General features: G+C 49.0%; 1 protein-coding gene across 1 annotated transcript in view; it reads left to right on the top strand.

Annotated features, from left to right (window-relative positions):
* The window catches only part of LETM2 (leucine zipper and EF-hand containing transmembrane protein 2), a 780,753-nt gene that overhangs the window by 121,483 nt on the left and 646,741 nt on the right, over nucleotides 1-12,529 (top strand). The window lies entirely within an intron of this gene.

Here is a 12,529-nt window from a genome sequence, read left to right as displayed (position 1 = left end):
AATCGGTACTGGATGCCTTGATAAGCACAGATCCGAGCGGCCAGGTCGAGCCCCAGTGAAATCTGAAATGGGTCCTTTTGCGCTGTTAAAATAAGCAAATGCCCTCTATCTGAGGCAGACCGGACTACTTCTATCTCCTCCCACCCCATTTCTCCCCTCCTTTCTCACTCGCCCACATCTCTCTGCCTGCCCCAGTGAAAATGATGAGTGTTTTGCAGTTTCCAATGTGTCACTTGATTTGGGATGTGTGGGATATGGAGTTGCCTGGAATCTCTGCATATCCACTGCATCTTAATTTGATGAGGAACAACTCCACCCTCTCAATCATGTCATCAGTCCCTTTTCAGTACTACCTCCTTCCTTTTTTCCCTTTCTTGTCCCTCATTTAATCCTTTTCTTGCTTTCCCGTCTTTCTAGTTTCATCATTTTCTATTTTGCACATTTAATGTTTCCCTTCTTTGCTCTTTCCACTTTGTTTTACTACTTTAATTTTTTTCTCCCCACTCCTTGACATTCTCATCATGGGCCCTGGAGCAACGCCCATCCCCCACATCTTCCAGAAGGGGGGCACTGGATCTTCTGGCCTGTGCGTCTGTGTTGTCGCCTGTCTGTTAGTGCATATATATGTATTGTGAGGGGACCTAAATGAAAGCCAGACACAAAATTGTCATGTTTTTGGTTAGACTTTTATTAACATAAACGGGTTGGGAAAATGCCTCTCTGACCCTGCTCTAAGGGGAATCTCCCTAACTAAAACCAAAAACTGAGGGTCCGTCTCTGTCAGGATGTCAGAAATCAAATCCGTCCTTGTGTCCAAGCGTTCTAACCTAACCCTCACACTAAAACAAAAAGAACAAAGTGAGACAGGAAATGTCTTTAACCTGGTGTTTGCAAAAAGTGTTGATGAATGAAAATTGAACAGCTCCAACATAAAAGTTCTCCAACGTAACAGAACCTTGGTTCCTGAGGGTCGTTCCCTTCCCATGGATTCCTCAATGGTACGACAACGCCTCTTGGTCTGACAGTTCTTTGTGTCTTTTCTTGGCCCACAACAATCCTTTTAAGTACCAAGCTTTTTAGCCTAATCATTTCTTCATCAAAAAGTTCCTTCTTAACACAAAATTCATCAAGAGTAACGAGCTTTGGTTCCAGAGGTTTACTCCATTCCCCTGGTTTCTTCTCCATCATCAATGACTCTTGGCCTGACAGTTCTTTACTCACCAAACATGGTACTTTCTTGGGACTTCCCATAGGTTTTGCCACTGCCTGGTTTACTTCCCTGCCAGGACTCTTTATGCACTTGTGATTGTCTGATATTCTTTCTTACCTTGATTTCTCATACTTCTTATAACTAACTGGTGTATTCCCTTGCCAGGATTTCTAATTTACATAAGCAATAGATCTTCTTTTACTTTCACAATCTGTATTCAACAAACAGTCCTTTCTTGATACTTTTTGTAGGTTTTCAATTGCTTGGCATACTCCCCTGCCGTGACTTCTTAAGCACTTCCAACAGCCTGGTATACTTTCCTGCCAGGACTTCTCATGTATTTGTAGCTGCCTGGTTTACTCGCCTACTAGGACTTCTTACTTCCATACATGTATCACAGTTTCCGTTTACATCCAAAACTGCATCTACCTTCCTTGGTTCGATATATCTAGCTGTTTCAATGTTCACCTTAAGTTTTTACCATATCTGCATTCAATGCACTCATATATCATTGGAGGTCGTATTTGCGCTCTGCCCTTTTGACTCACAAACACTCTTCTTATTGTGTCTGTCTCTGAAGCTTTGCAATGTGTTTGGCGTGGTCGCTGAAATGACCCAGGTTTCCCACTTTGTCTGGGCGGACTCAACTACTGTGTGGCACCTTCAGTCCCATTCGCGCTCACATGGCGTAGCTTTGTCACCTGTTTTCCACTCTGCGCTCTGATGTCTCTCCGGCTTCTCTCACAGCTCTGCTCCTGCACGCCTGCTTTCCTTCACGTCTCGGTGAAGGTAACGCTGCTTCCTACAGCTGCTGAACACCCAGGAAATCTTTTCATGGTTCCTTGTGTCTCCACGGCACGTTCTGCTCATGTAATGTTACTTTGCTTTTCTGCTGGCGAGTCCCTCTGCCCAGCCACACTGACTCGTGCCTCCGCTTCCACACGACCCAGGGGGAGATGCAGTGTCTTCTCCTGAACAGCTGCTCCCAATAGTTGGGTTTCTATCTTTAAATGTCCCAAACATTGGTGCTTTCTGAGAAAAACTAGCATGCTTAATGAGCTTGAGACTCATTTCCTTCATCTTCCTCGTCCCAGTATTTAGGTGGTTGTGGGAATTGGCGTCCATTGATATCAAGTCTTTCTCAATGGTTCCATATGAAAAAGTAGTTCTATATGGAGGGGAAATGGAACTGAAAAAGGTTTTCTTGGAGCTTTTACTTTTTAGACCAGACCAGGGATGGGAGTTTGGCCTAAAGGGTGTTAGTTTGGCCTAAAGGGTGTTGGGGAAAAGGTTTCTCTATTTTTCCTGAAAGGGAGAACAGATGCATGGCAATAGGCCATTAGGGTGTTGAGTACCAGGGGGTCTTTTGCATGGGCAAATGGGGGATACTGCGTCCCACCCGATTAAGTCAGGATCTCTCCCCGTAGGTTGTCTCCCTCTATGTGATCCTCCCAATATAGCTGCCACCAGGGTCAGGATCAGGTAGCAGCTACCGTCCTTCGCCACATGGGAGGAGGTCAAAGCCAGGGAAACAGTGATGAGTGCAAGTGATTCATCACAGTATGTTTTTTTTCAATGCTCTACCAAACGCTGTTTCTGTGGTAACTTGCGTGTAATCTTCATTACACCTAGACACAACCTTCTTTGATATGGTCCCAACACGTGTTCCCCCAGCCAATCTCCCAACAAATTGCCTCCAACACTTGAATTTTTGCCCTCGTCTCCAAATAGGAGCATAATATGGGTGTTCTTACCCACATGCCTCCTGTAAATCCCCAAGGAATTAGAACAATTGAGCACCTCTGAGAGGGAGGGGTGAGAGTCAGGTCTGTGACATGGACGAGAGATACTAGGTGTAATAGAGATGAATGCTTAGCAATCTGTGCATTATCCCCACATCTTCTCTTCCTCATCCCAGTCCTAACAACTGAAGGGTAACAAGAATTTGAATGATTCACACCTACACCCCCTCCCCAAAATAAGAGGACAGACCTATGAGGAATTCGACCATTCACACGATGGGTGTGCGCGCCTGGGGCTTTTGGATATTTTAATTGAAATTGAATGATGGTAGATCAACCTCTGGAAAATGTGTGAGGCTAATCCGCACACATTTTCCTATGCTCGCCGCACGACATGCGCATAGACCCGTCTGGGTGGACCCAGCCTACCACGCCATACCGCCCTGTTCTATTTAGTTGCGATCTGACAGGTGTAGACAATTGTTGAGACTTGAATGTCGTGTAAGCAGAAGAGTCCTCTGTCCCCAAATGCCACACAGAGAGAACTCAACGTCACTCCCTGTGTGACCGTTGAGGCCACAGGTGTAGATGGTCAACTCCGGAACCGCAGACCTCTGGGACCCCAATCCACTGCAAGAAAATACTGATTAAGTACCAAGCAAATGACAGTAAATGACAGTGCCAAAATAACGTGAAAAAGGTCTTACCAGAGGAATCAGGAGAAAGGCAATGAACCTATGAGGTAAGGGTCCGGGACTCACGTGGGCAGGTAGACTGTAGTCCCAATAATGATGTGAGAACCACCTGATGACAAGAACGTGGTTTGGTAGCTGCGGAGCTTGAAAGCAAGAAGTTCCAAAGAAAACCAGATGCAAAAGGGAAATCCGTGTTGCAGTCCAAAGAGCAGTCCGAGTTCAAAGCACAGGCAAATCCGATGTAACAAAGCCAGTAAGGTAATCCAAGCGAAGTCCAAGTAAGCAAACTGAGGTCAAAAATCCAAAAAGAGTCAAGAAATCCAAAGGAACACGTAGCGCCAAACAGGTTGCAAAGAACATCTATGAAGCAGCGAGTACAGGGTGAGCCGTGTTTCAATACTCACGCTTCTGGCATTAATTCCCGTCGCATGACGTGCTGCCGCATCACGTGAGCGGATCCCTGGGTCACGTGAGCACACAGCGCTGGTCATGCGACGCAGAAGCATAGTAGCGTTCCACCGATAACCTAGGCGCCAAGGAAGCTGCCAATTCAAAAAAGGACGCAACCTGGAGAGCGTTCTGTTGCGGGTGGAGCGTGCATGTGCATGCGAGTCATCAGGAGGCCCACGTGAGTGCCGGATTGTGAAGGGGGAATAAGATGGGACAGAGGGAGCGGGGCGAGCTATAGTAATAGCAGAGTTCTGGGCAATGGCAGGAGTGGCAGTCTTAACAGGTGTGTGTACAAGGGAGGTTGTGACAGAGCCCCCCCCCCCAAAGGCCCACGACCCTGTGGGCAGGAAGGATGATCCCTGTGAAAATGAGCCACCAAGCGAGGAGCGTGGACATCAAAAGCAGGGACTCAGGACCTCTCCTCCGGACCATATCCAGTCCAATCCACCAGGTACTGCAAGCGCCCCCAGTAGATACGGGAGTCCAAAATGCTAGAAATCTCATATACATCCGGGGCTGACGGGGACACCGGGGCAGCAGGGGCACGAAGATGGGAAGGACCCGGACAAGGCTTGAGGAGGGAGACGTGGAACACAGGGTGAATCCGCCAGGAGCTCGTGAGTACTAGACGGTAAGTAACAGGGTTGATCACCCGAGACACTACATAAGGACCCACAAAACTGGGCAAGAGCTTCCTGCAACCCACCAACCGCAAATGACAAGTAAAGAGCCAGACACGAGAACCCACGGAAAGAACAGGAGCCACCACACGCTTCTTGTCCGCCTGGGATTTCATGGATGCCTGAGCCTCACGGAGATGTGCCGAGGTGCGGGTGTGAATAACGGACATATTCCTGACACAAGCAGTAGCAGCTGGATTGGAAGAGGCCATGAGGTCGGGTATAGGCAGAACACGGGGATGCTGGCCATACAAGACATAAAAGGGGGAGGACCCAGTGGAGGCATGAACCGCATGTTGTAAGCGAATTCAGCGTGACGGAGGGAATGCAACCAGGTGGATTGTTGTTGAAGTATCAGACACCGTAGGTACTATTCCAAAGTCTGATTGACCCTTTCGGTCTGACCATCTGTCTCTGGATGGTAGGCCGAGGAATACCGGACATCGATACACAACAGTTTGGTCAAGGCCCGCCAGAAGCGTGAGGTGAACTGAGAACATTCTGGCCATGGTAGGGGCACAAGGAATACCCTTACAGGGGATGAATCGTGCCATCTTGGAAAAGGAGTCTACTACCACCCATATGGTATCAAAACCTTGCACCCTAGGGAGATCTGTAATAAAGTCCATGGACAAGGTATGCCAAGGCTTAGGGGGTACCGGTAGAGGAAGCAACAGACCCAGAGGATGTCCCCTAAGGGTCTTACATTGAGTACATATGGAGCATGTGTTGACGTAAGAGTCCACGTCCCTCTTCACTAGCACCAGTGCTGCAAGAGAGCCAACGTGCGTTGTTGGCCCTGGTGACCGTTCACAGGGGCATCATACGACCACTCAAGGGCCATATTCCACGTGTCTGCAGTGGGCAAAAACAAGCGATTCAAGACAAAGGGAAGGCCATCATGAATTACCGGATTCCATTCTGACAGCTAGTTAGGATGAAGCGATACCCACTTCCTTACTGCATCCAGCAAGGGCATTGATGGCGTGCAGAGACAGACTACCTTGGTGTTGTCTAATAGCGTGTCAGGGTACACAGGCAGAGAAATCCCCCCAGGAGAACGTGACAAGTCATCGGCCTTCCCATGAGCCGACCCAGAGCAATGACGTATCTGGAAATCGAATGCCGCAAAGAATAGATGCCACCTCACTTGTCTACTATTGAGGCATTTTAAGAAGGCTAGATCCTGCAGATTCTGGTGATCTGTAAAGACTGTGACCTGATGCTTGGCGCCCAAGAGATGATGCCGCCAAACACGGAAAGCATCCATGACCGCCAGTAGTTCCTTCTCGGTCACGGTATAATGTGTTTCAGGGATGGTGAATTTGCGGGAGTGGAAAGCGACCGGATGCAAGCGGCCTGAGGATCGACAAGTCTGTGAAAGAACTGCACCTAAAGCAAAAGAAGCATTCGCCTCAACTATCAACAGGAGATCTGGGTCAGGATGCTGAAGGACAGGGGCCATAGTGAACGCAGTCTTCAATGTTTCAAATGCGTTTTGGTGTATATCTGTCCACAAAAAGGGTGTATGAGGACTGGTCAGGGCAGTGAGGGGAGACACAATAGACGAGAAGCCAGAGATGAAAACGTCTATAGAAATTTGCGAACCTCAAGAACGATTGTAGTGCCTTTAGATTCGCAGGAATGGGCCAGTCTAAAACAGCTTTCACCTTAGAGTGATCCATGGACAAGCCGGCAGGGGTGATGCAGAACCCAAGGAAATCCACACTGCTGACATGAAATTGGCATTTCTCTGGTTTGGCATACAAAGAGTGTTTCTGTAATCGTGAGAGTACTTCACGGACATGGCGTACATGTTCATCTGGGGACTGAGAAAAGATTAGAATGTCATCAAGATATGCCACGACGAACACGTCCAAAATATCGCTTAGGATGTCATTCATGAACCTTTGGAACCTGACAGGGGCATTGCACAGACCGAACGGCATGACTGTATATTCGAATAAGCCATACCGGGTATAGAAAGCGGTTTTCCATTCATCGCTGGAACGGACGCGGACCAAATTGTAGGCCCCACGTAGATCCAACTTAGTGAAAATGGTAGCATGTGCAAGGTGGTCAAGTAAAGGTGTAATGAGGGGAATGGGATACCGGTTCTTTCTTGTAACAGCATTAAGTCGCCTGTAATGCACACATGGGCGTAGGTCACCCTCTTTTTAAGGGACAAAAAATAGAGGACTCCCTGCAGGTGAGGTGGACGGGCATATGTGTCCCATCTTCAGGGCTTTTTGGATATAGTCTTTCAGAGCTAACTCCTCCGACGGTGAGAGGGAATAGATTCATCCTGTGGGTATCGTGGCGTCAGGAAGTAAATCGATGGGGCAGTCGTATGGGCGATGTGGTGGTAAGACCTCAGACGAACCACGATCAAACACATTTGCAAAGTCTTGGTATTCGGGGGGAATACTCATGGCCACTAGCCCCACTATGTGTTCTGAGGATGACTCTTGCGAGTCGGACACGGTTAACTGAGCAATTGCATGAGCCGGGTTATCACTGCTGGTATCTGTGGGTAGGCAGAAATTTTGACAAATTTCTAATTCGAAATGAACCAAATCCTAACTTCCAGTCAATGAGTGGATTATGTTCCTGGAGCCAAGGAATTCCCAATATGAGACCAAACTGGGGCATGGCAATAAGGTCAAAACTTATAGTTTCGAAGGGATTGTGTCCTCCGACGTATTCCTCATCTTAGATATCTCCTTCCAGCTCTGCTGGCCTCGGAAAATTTTTTCTCTAGAGGGCGCTGCGCGTCGACGTCCTCCGAGTCGATGTCCCTCGACAGCCGCCGTATCGACGTCGACGTCATCCTGCCTATAAAGGCCGCGCGCAGCGTTCGTTGCTCGGTTCCGTTTTTCCGCGCTTACTCAGTGCCTCGGAATACCGTTGCTCAGTTCTTGTCAGATTAAACCTATTTACCTCGAGTTATCCGATCCGTACTCGATGGCTTCCTCGTCGGAACCGACAACTCCTCGATCCGGCTTCAAGAAATGCAGAGATTGTGGGAAAAAGATGTCGCTGACTGACCCTCACAGAGTTTGTCTGTGGTGTTTGGGAGCTGAACATCATTGTTCGGAGTGCGAGGACTGTATGTCCATGACAGCTAAAGCCCTGAAGGAGCGTAGGGGGAAGCTGGAGAAAGGTAAGACTTTTAAAGCTTCTTCTTCGTCTCCTCGTCACCATTCGCGCTCCAGGTCTCGGAGTGGGTCCCATCACTCCTCGAGATCGAAGCACTCGAAGAGGAGACGTCGAAGATCCCCTTCTCCGTCTTCGTCTTCCTCTGTTTCGCCAAAAAGAATCCCTTGCCCCACGAAACATAGTTCCCGGGCTGAATGTGAGGAATTCCGCAAAAATATGATGAGCGTCTTCGAGAAAGCGGCCTCGACCCCCTCGAAGACTGCCGAGAGCGATGCTCTGGTCGAAAGACCCGAAGGTCAAAAACGCCGCGAGTCGCAGTACCCGGCGAAGGAAACCTCTCGAGCGCGTCTCGAACCCTCGAGTAGGACTATGACCTCTAAACCTTCCTCGAAGGATCCGTCGACGCCGTTGTCGAAGGAACCTTCGACACACGGGTCTGTCGATTCGACGCCAGCTTCGACACCGGCGTCGACGCCAAGAAAAGTCACGGTCACGACACACCCAGTGACTATCCCCAGGTCCTCGATGGCGATGGCTTCGAGATTGTCGAGTAGAATCCCAATTCTGTCGAGGTCATCGAGGCCTCCGCCTTTGTTTTCGACGCCACGCTCGAAGCCTTCGGCGTCGACGACATTGACGTTTTCGAGTCCGATAATGACAAGCTCGGCACCCTCTGCCTTGGAAATGGGATTTACTCCCTTTATGAGTTCAGAACAATTGAGAACTATGTCCTCAATTTTGGAAGAGGGTGAATTGTCTGAACAGGAAGACACATTTTAGTTGCAGGGACCTGTAACCCCAATTAGAGAGGAATTTTCCTCTGAAGAACGCAGGTTAAAGGATCTTCATGATTCCTTACATGAGGCAAGTGGGCTAGACACTTCCCCTGAGGTGGAGTTTGCTAGGCCAGACCCGGGGGAGCATGCTGAAACCCCCTATAGAGCCTTAATGGCCAGGATCACAGAGTTCATGGGGTGGTCTGCACCTTCACAATCTTTCCAACAAGATGACCTCACGGATATTCTTGACAAAGGCCCACAGGAGGATCCTGTGGTGCCTTTTCATAAAGCTCTTCAGAGGAAGGTCATGACAAACTGGGAAACCCCAGATGTCGTACCAGCAGTAAATAAAAAACTGTCTAAGTACAGGGTATCCTCTACAGACCCGGAGTTTTTGTCTAAACACCCATCCCCAGAAAGTCTGGTGGTACAGGCAGCATCCTCTACCGAGGTCAAGACGGCTTATCCTACCGTCCCACAGGACAGGGATGATAACAAATATGATGCTATGGCAAAGAAAGTCTTTTCAGCATGTAGCATGGCGTTAAAATCTGTTAATGCTACTTGCACCCTTGCTAGGCTCAGCCAGACACTTTGGGAGTGTGCTTCTACAGCGGCTGACTGCATCCCGGAGGGAGAAGAAAGGGATGCGTTCCTGAATATTATACAGGACGGTAAAGACGCTATGTGCGAATCCCTCCAGACGGGCATTGATTCGGCTGACAGTATCAGCAGAGCAATGGCGGCAAGTACATCAACCAGGAGATTTGCTTGGTTGAGAAAGTCTGGTTTTGCCCCAGATGTGCAAGCCAGGCTCTTGAACATGCCATTCGATGGCTCTTCTTTGTTCGGGAAAAAGGCGGATGACAGTTTAGAGAAACTGCAAACTTCAAAAGCAGCAGCAAAATCCCTAGGAGCTGCAATCCGTCAGACTCCTTTTCGTCCCACAGGAACCTCTGCGAGGGGCAAGTCCTTTCGCTTCTACTCCGCATTCGGAAGAGGTAGAGGACGACTGGCTCAAAGGGGACAAAGAAGAACTACCCGAGGTGGACGGGGTAGATATTCAAAAGCCGCAGCAACAGCAGGTGCCTCTTTACCATCGGCATCTGCATCATCCGCCCCAAAACCACTCTGAGGACTTCCCTCACAGGACACCTGTAGGAGGCAGGTTGACTCAACATCTGGCGGTATGGCAGGCTATCACGTCAGATGCTTGGGCATTGGAAACAGTTGCCCAAGGTTACTGCCTGCCTTTCCTACGTATACCTCAGAGTCATCCACCGGGGATCAGCTCTCAGAAAGCTCCAGATCCGCTCCTCTTGCAGGAAATTTTGGACCTGCTAGAGAAAGGTGCCATAGAACCGGTACCTGTAGCGGAGAGGAACAAGGGCTGGTACTCCCCTTACTTTCTCATTCCAAAGAAAGACGGAGGACTGAGACCCATCTTGGACTTGCGAGAATTGAACAAATTCCTCAGAAAAGACAAATTCACGATGGTCACTCTTTCTCAGATCCTCCAGGCCCTTCAGTTCCAGGACTGGTTGGTATCTCTGGACCTTCAGGACGCTTATTTCCATGTGCCTATCCATCTCAAACACAGGAAATACCTGAGGTTCGCAATTGGCAACTCTCACTATCAATTTCGAGTGCTGCCATTTGGGCTGACCTCCGCCCCGAGGGTCTTCACCAAGTTAATGTCGGTAGTGGCAGCAAGTCTAAGGAGGGAAGGGATTCACGTCTACCCCTACCTGGACGATTGGTTGATCAGGGCTGTTTCTTCGGAACAAGCTCAGATCCAACTAAATCACGTGTGCCACTCCCTTCACAGACTGGGCTTCTCCCTCAATTTAAAGAAGTTACAAATGATGCCATCGCAGAGACTCCATTTCATAGGAGCGATCCTGGACACTTCCCTGGGAAAAGCCTCGCCACCAGAGGTGAGGGCTCAAGATATTCTACAGATGGTTACCAAGTTTCAACATGCCCAACGTCTCCCAGCTTTCGACTTTTTGAGGTTGCTAAGCCTCATGGCATCCTGCATTTTCCTAGTGCCAGAAGCTTGCCTGAGAATGAGATCCCTCCAGTGGGCACTGAGGACTCAGTGGTCACAATTCTCAGGGAGAATGACAGATGATCTTCAGGTTCCCGACAGAGTAGCTCGAGACCTTCAGTGGTGGGCCTGTTAGGAGAACATTCTGAAAGGAGAACAGTTTTGGCAACCCCGGCCGGAGATAACAGTAGTCACGGATGCCTCACTCACGGGGTGGGGAGCCCACGCCAACGACTTGACCATCAGCGGTCGTTGGTCTCCATCGGAGTCCAGACTACATATCAACCTGTTAGAGCTGAGAGCCATCAGACTTGCGCTGAAGGCGTTCCTGCCAGCTGTACAAGGGAAAATCGTCCTGATAATGACGGACAACACAGTGGCCATGCATTACCTCAACAAAAGAGGAGGCGTAGGATCACTACCCCTGTGCAGAGAGGCGATGCAGCTCTGGTTTTGGGCAATCCAAGAAGGAATCTCTCTATCGGCAGTTCACCTAGCCGGAGAGAAGAACTTGACAGCGGACGCTCTGAGCAGGCAGAGCACAGTCTCCCACGAGTGGGAACTAACTCAGGAAGTCCTTCAAGAGATCTTTGCCCTTTGGGGAACCCCTCAGGTGGATCTGTTCGCCACCAGCGTCAACAGGAAATGCGATCTGTTCTGCTCAAGGGAATTTCCCCCGAGAGGAGCTCTGGGAGACGCGTTCATAGTGGACTGGGAGTTTCAGCTTCTGTACGCGTTCCCACCGGTCCCTGTCATTCCTCAAATGATCAGGAGGTTGAGAAGATTCCGGAGAACCATGATCCTAATTGCCCCGGATTGGGCCAGGAGAACGTGGTACCCGGACCTTCTAGACTTGTCCATCTGCCCTCCAATTCGACTTCCACTCAGAGAGAACCTACTCTCACAGAAGGGAGGTCCGGTTCTCCATCCAGACATCAAAACCCTCAACCTTCACGCTTGGCTTCTGAAAGGTTGAGGTACAAGGATTGGGACCTCCCTGATGATGTTATGGGGGTGTTGCTTTCGGCAAGGAGGCCAGCAACAAAGTCTTTATACCGCTGCCGTTGGAACAGATTTTGCAGCTGGTGTAGAGAACAGAATATCGACCCTTTTTCATGTGGTACACCAATGGTTTTGTCCTTCCTTCTATATTTGGCGAATTCAGGCCTTCAAGTTGGCACCATTAAGGGCTATCTTGCAGCGCTATCCATCTTTAAGCGCACTGCGGAAGAACCATCCTATTTCAAATTACCCTTGGTAATACAGTTTCTAAAGGGGTTAACCAATGTTTATCCCCCAAGACCATTCCAAGTTCCCCTATGGGATTTAAACTTAGTACTAACTTTCCTGATGGGCACACCTTTCGAACCACTCCATTCTTGTTCGTTAAGATTCCTTACCCTTAAAACTGTTTTATTAATAGCACTTACATCTGCTAGAAGGGGGAGCGAATTACAAGCTCTTTCTTGTAAACCCCCTCACACAATATTTCACAAAGACAAAGTTGTCCTGCAAGAGAAGCCTAATTACCTCCCAAAGGTGGTTTCTGAATTCCATATCACTCAGAAGATTACCCTACCATCTTTCTATCCTCCTCCTCATCCGGGGAAAGAGGAAGAGAGGTTACACAGGCTAGACCCTAGAAGGGCTTTAAGTTTTTACATCAGTAGACTAGCCAGGATAAGACAGGCAGACCAGCTGTTTGTAGGTTACACAGGTCACAAGCTGGGGTTACCAATAACTAAGCAGACCATTTCCAGATGG

The sequence above is a fragment of the Ambystoma mexicanum genome, chromosome 10 (assembly GCF_040938575.1).
Source record: "Ambystoma mexicanum isolate Mex_15411 chromosome 10, UKY_AmexF1_1, whole genome shotgun sequence".
Taxonomy (NCBI): Eukaryota; Metazoa; Chordata; class Amphibia; order Caudata; family Ambystomatidae; genus Ambystoma; species Ambystoma mexicanum.
This window is presented reverse-complemented; position numbering and strand designations above follow the sequence as displayed.